Source organism: Durio zibethinus, chromosome 1, assembly GCF_047325235.1.
Source record: "Durio zibethinus cultivar Kanyao isolate XHJ-2024 chromosome 1, ASM4732523v1, whole genome shotgun sequence".
In the NCBI taxonomy this organism is placed as follows: Eukaryota; Viridiplantae; Streptophyta; class Magnoliopsida; order Malvales; family Malvaceae; genus Durio; species Durio zibethinus.
This window is the reverse complement of record NC_143162.1, coordinates 26,344,859-26,350,781: the sequence shown is the minus strand read 5'-3', so window position 1 is coordinate 26,350,781 and position 5,923 is coordinate 26,344,859. Positions and strand designations below refer to the sequence as shown.

Below are 5,923 nucleotides of genomic sequence, written 5' to 3'. Positions count from 1 at the left end.
AACATAAAACCCGAGCCTACGTGAGGTTTACACTACCTAAGCTGGGGAATATGAACCGGCCATTGAGCCATAAGCTACAACTCCGACACATATATTGTAATTCAACCATTGAGCATGGCAAATTGTGATGGCCCTAATTAAGTATGAGCATGTTTGTAATATTAGATTTTTAGTTTTAGTGAATATAATTCAAATTCTAATAATTTCAAGTATGAATATATTGAAGCCGAACGTTTAATCTTGAATTTCTTTTTTATCCTTTTCTGTTTTTTCTTGGTTTCTTATCAAACTTTTATGAGCTATGATTTTGCCACATAGAAGTAGTGTTGTTTTAACAAAAGCCCGAGTGGAAATCAATAATACTTGCAGAAAGAAAAATCAGATATGAAAAATAACGAATAGAGCCATTTTGTTTTGCACCATCAAGCCAAGCGGGCTTTCATTTAATCAAAGACTTGATCAAAGTCCAAAACTTTCCCACTGAAAACAATATCATTTCGGAAAAGCCACAATGTCCAAAAGATAGCAAAGAATGACATACGTCAACCATCACGATTTGAATTTTGTTACCATAAATTTTGCCAACAAACAAACACGACCTTAATACAAACCTAACCATTAGGGAAAAAAAACAAAAGGAGAACCATAAAAGAAAAGAAAATTAACGCGTTCAGACATTGAAGAACTGAAATCCTTAAAACTCAGACCAAGCTTCCTCCTCCAGTTCCTCTTCCACCACAGACACCAACTACGACTTGTTATCGGTATTCCTCACAGAACAATTGGCACGAATTTCCCCTTTCTTGCAAGTCAAGACACTCAACTGCCCCATCTTTACCATCGACTGCACAAACTTCTCAAAGAAGAGAGTCTCGTTAACAGCAAAGCTAGTAACAATGCCCCTTCTCCTGCTATCAGTGTACAAGTCTTGGTCCGAGGTAAACAAACCCTGGCGGTTCAAGAGATCAACATAATATTTGTTATCGAATTTGTCAGGGCTCCTTATATCTAACACTGGTGTTCGTGGATTTTGCTGTGGGACAAATTCCCTTCAGGTTATTGGCAAAGGTTTTGTCCTCGCTAGGGTCTTGAGTTGGGTAAAGCCGATCGGTGAAAGAGGCGCAATGGCTGATGCCAATGGTGTGGCCACCAGATAGAGCTACAACATCAGTCGGGTCGAAATTTTTAGTGGCGAGACTGGCGAGGATGGTGCAGGCATTGGCGAAGGGGGGGGGGGGAGCTTCTCAATGTTACATTTCTTGTGGCAAAAGTCAGTCCATCCCTTCGTCCCAATGGGACTTCATAGTCCGGGCCTCCTGACTGCAATAATGAAGAAAAATGAGATATATTAGCTTTGGACTAATTTAATTTTAAACTCCATGACAAATCATAGAAGAATGACCAAAGTACCCAAAATGTATCTTATTGACACTTTTTCCCTACATTAATAGGTAATTCTAACACGTGTATATATTGGATTTTTTGCTCTCCTTCTGCAGGAAAGTGAGTTGGTCACAGCAATTACAAGGCTCAAGGGTAAAGAAATTAAACACGGACAAGTAACCTTTTTTTTTTGGCCTTTATGGATAGTTAACTTTCACTTAGCTACAAATATTTTCAGGCCTCATATAGGGAGAAAAGTTAGCAAGCCATGTGCTATACTCCCTTTTAAGTTTTAACTACTCCTTTAGGAAGCAGAGCCACGAGTCTATAGTTTGAAATACTACATTTTAGCTTATCAAATTATAATCATTTCCCTTTTAGATAAGATATATAGAAAGTACTTAAAGATTAAGTAAAATTTTCCAGTCCTATTGTCAAAATCTTAATTTACAAGGGCAAAATTTAGAAGAGCAATAGAAATTACCAGGCGTTATCATTTTAGATATGAACGATTACGATTACGAAAAAAACATGACAGCAAAATGCTTTAAAATTCACAAAATAATATATGAATTTGATAAAAAAAATATATTTTAGATAAACAAATTAGAAATTAATTAACAAATCTAGACAAGTAGATAACTAATTAACAAATTATTAATTGAGTGATTATATACCAGGTAAACAGAATCACGAGCAGCAAGAGCAACGATATAAGCACAAGAGACCGGACACGATCACGCAGGTCCTCGATGATCTCGAATGCCTTGCCTCTCAAGCTCAGGTTTGGGGGTGCATCCTGCTCGCTTGGGCCACTTGCTGATCCATCCAGCAGCACAGACGCATCGCATCCCTCCAATTTGTTTAATGTACATAATAAATATAGTAATATTAAGTTAGCATGAACTGACATGATCATATTAAATTCTACTTCAAAAATTAGCCAACTCACTTGGCCACATAAAAAGTGCCTTTTCATAAAAACCCAGAAAACAAATGAAGCTGCAGAATGTCAGATGAAGATACTTTAATTCATTCTTGTTGGTCAAAACTGGAAAGAGATGTACTTGAGGCAATTTGGTTCAAAACCAAGAAAATACTTCTGTTCCTCTTTTTATATATATATATATATATATATATAACTATTTTAATTGTAATTTTTATAAGAAATGATTGTTTCAATGAAATTGGGTACAGTTTAAGACACGTGAAGGATGTAGCAACTAGGCTTTACAGTAAAAAACAGTGATTAAGATTCAGACTTCTGTAAGAAGAAGAAACCATATTTCTTCTGTAAGAAGAAAAAAAAAAACAATTATTATTACTCTATTAGACTTTGAATTCACATATTTCTGGAGTACAAAACACCTGAACAAAGAAGTCATGGAAATGAAGACGAAGCAAACCAGCAGCTTGGCCTATGTCCTTCTAGAAAACCTTCTATAGCTGCTTTCTGACAATGGATTCAACTTTGGGACGTGAAGATTTGTAGAAAGTCCATTACAGACCACTCACTATAGGAGTAGAGTTGTCTGCCTCTGAGATAGATAAGCAAGGAGCAAGAAATAGAGAAGAGATAAAAAAGAAAGCAGCAAAAAATGTAGCTTTATCCATGGCTAGTTGTTGTTTCTGGTGTCCAAGAACAAAGTCTTATTTATAGCCTTTTTACTTTGCCCTTTTTGGTGCATGTAAATCCACGGCAAATCTACGACAGATCGTTAAAGAAGTTAACAAGCAATATGTATGTTGAAAAAAAAAAAAGAAAAATTATTATATCGATTTTTTTTTTTTGGCTCGAGAGTGTAAGATTTATATGCTGACTTTTTCTTTTTGTACATATGGTAGTGTTTCATATATTCTTCATAATTATAATTTTTATTGATATATACTATAAATTTATCCAAAAAAAAAAAAAAACTAGTTTTCAATGTAGAGTTCATTTGTTTATGGTTCACATTTTACCTCTCAAAAATCCAAACCATATAAAGGACTAATTTATCATGGAACGGGTGGTTTTTTCTTTATTGACTTATTTTTGTTTAATTTAAAGGAAATGCATTAAAAAACAAATATAATCAACAAAGATTGATTTAATCAGTTAGTTCTATGTTTTGACGAAAAAAAGAAGCCTTGAATTCAATGACACTACAGGGTTTAGGTCTTTAGTGACATTTTTGTAAAGGTTTAATGACATTTATAAACACTACTAAAATATTTGTGGTGTTTGTTAAAAACGCTACTAAGAGCATCGGCTATACCTGCGTTGGGGGAAAATAGTGGTGTTTTATATGAAACATCGCTAATTTAACGACATTTGTAAGCACAATCACCATTAATTTAATAGCGCTTATATTCGAAAAACGTCGCTAATTTAGAGGCGTTTGTTTCATAAAACGTCGCTCTATTTAACGGCATTTGTAAAGACATTACCGCTAAATTAGTGGTGTTTTTGATACAAACGTTACTAAATTAGAGGCATTTGTATAAAAAAATACTACTAATTTAGCAGCATTTGTATAAGAAAATGCCCCTAAATTTAGTGATGTTTTATGTTATAAATGCCACTAAACTTCGAATTTAGTAATGTTTTTTAACACAAATACCATGAAATTAAGAAATTTACTTTTTTTTTAAAATTTCTTTTTAAATTTTTATTATCATTAAATAAAAATGTTAAAAGAAATAAAAACAAACTTAAATTCTTAAACTGAATATTATAAATACATAATTGTTCAAATATGCATGTAACACAAAATTTAATAATACATGCAATAACATTCAAATTATTTTAGTACATTAACCAAAAATTTTAAAATGTATTAAATTGATGACTATATAGATATGGAATACTACCATTTGATGAAGGATTTTTTCTACCTTGGTCACTAGTGTGCTCAAGAATCTACTGAATAATATTACAAAAGTTTTAACACTTAATAATAAGCTATTTTTTATATTAAAAAATATAAATGTTACTAAATATAATACCTGAGTTGGTGGACCATCTAGATTAGTTCCTGAAAATTGTTGTTGCATAAAATTCATAAGAGTATCGAATTGATCATGCAACTGTTGAAATTTTGTACTCTCTTGGTCCATTCTAGCACATTTTTTTTCAATTTTAGCATGCTCATGTTCTCTTTCTGCTTTCGTTTGCTGGAAACATTATTGCATAGTTTGCAACTTCTCTCTCAATATGGAAATGTCTTGCGAAGGCTGACATGCTGAGAATGTAAATTGCTAAGAGCTACGTTCATAGTAGCTAGATGGTGTTGGACCCAATCCAAGGCCTCGGACCTGTCTATGTCTTTTTTTTCCAACAACTTCTGTGAAAATCCATTTTTCCAATTCTTGCATGTTGATAGAACCATTAGATGCTACTTTAATCTCAACAATCATTTTCTCTTTCACTTTCTCTTGTAAATTAATCATATAAAACTATCAAGTTTAATGATTAATTCATAATATGTTTAAAATAGTAAATATTTACTTTCTATATAAAACATATGTAACAAATTACCACAATTTCTTGTATTTAGACATTCAGGTAAGATCTATCTTTTTTGTGTGGGTTAATTAAAAAAGTTTCACACGTCGAACTTTTTCACTCATGTCAATCTTTTATATAAAAACATATGTTATTGTTAAATAATATCAACTGCAACTTATTCATGTATATCAAGCTTGTCAATCAACTTCAAAAATTCAATTAAGTTTAATATCATGTATTTAATCTATCTAAATTATTAAAATAGAAATATAATTGTAAAATTATATTTTTGCCTTTTAATAGCACAAAAGTCTTAAACAAACGTAAACAATAAAAGCATTTGGGCCTTTCACACATATTAATTATGGAAACCAAGTTCAATCATTCGAAAAAGTTTAACATCATGTATTAAAGTCATTCAAACTATTAAAATAGATTAATTACAGCAAATTTGTATTTTTGCCTTTTAACGAAAAAAATAGTCCTAAATAGACGTAAACGATAACTTTTTCACACATATCAACCGTAGAAACCAAGTTCAATCATTCGGACAAGTTTAATATCATTTATTGAAGCTATCCAAACTGTTAAAATAGAACAACAATATCAAATTTTCATTTTACCTTTTAACAGCATAAAATGTCCTAAACAAACGTAAACGTTAACTTTTTCACACATATTTCTTTGAAAACCAAGTTCAATTATTCCGACAAGTTTAATATCATGTATTGAAGCTATGCAAACTATTAAAATAAAACAATAACAACATGTTTGCCTTTTAATAGCACAAAAAGTCTTAAATAGACATAAACGATAACTTTTTCACACATATCAACTGTGGAAACCAAGTTCAATCATTCGAAAAAATTTAATATCATCTATTGGAGCTATCCAAATTGTTAAATGGAACAATTTGTCCAAATTTGTATTTTTACTTATTAGCGGCACAAAATATCCTAAATAGATGTAAATAATAACTTTTTCATACATATCAACCATGGAAACTAAGTTTAATAATTTGGATAAGTTTAATATAATGTACTAAAACTG

At 31.4% G+C, this 5,923-nt stretch overlaps 1 pseudogene; it reads right to left on the bottom strand.

Annotated features, from left to right (window-relative positions):
* Positions 1-283: 283 nt before the first annotated feature.
* Positions 284-2,997, bottom strand: LOC149520501 (peroxidase 12-like; annotated as a pseudogene).
* Between the last annotated feature and the right edge of the window lie 2,926 nt (positions 2,998-5,923).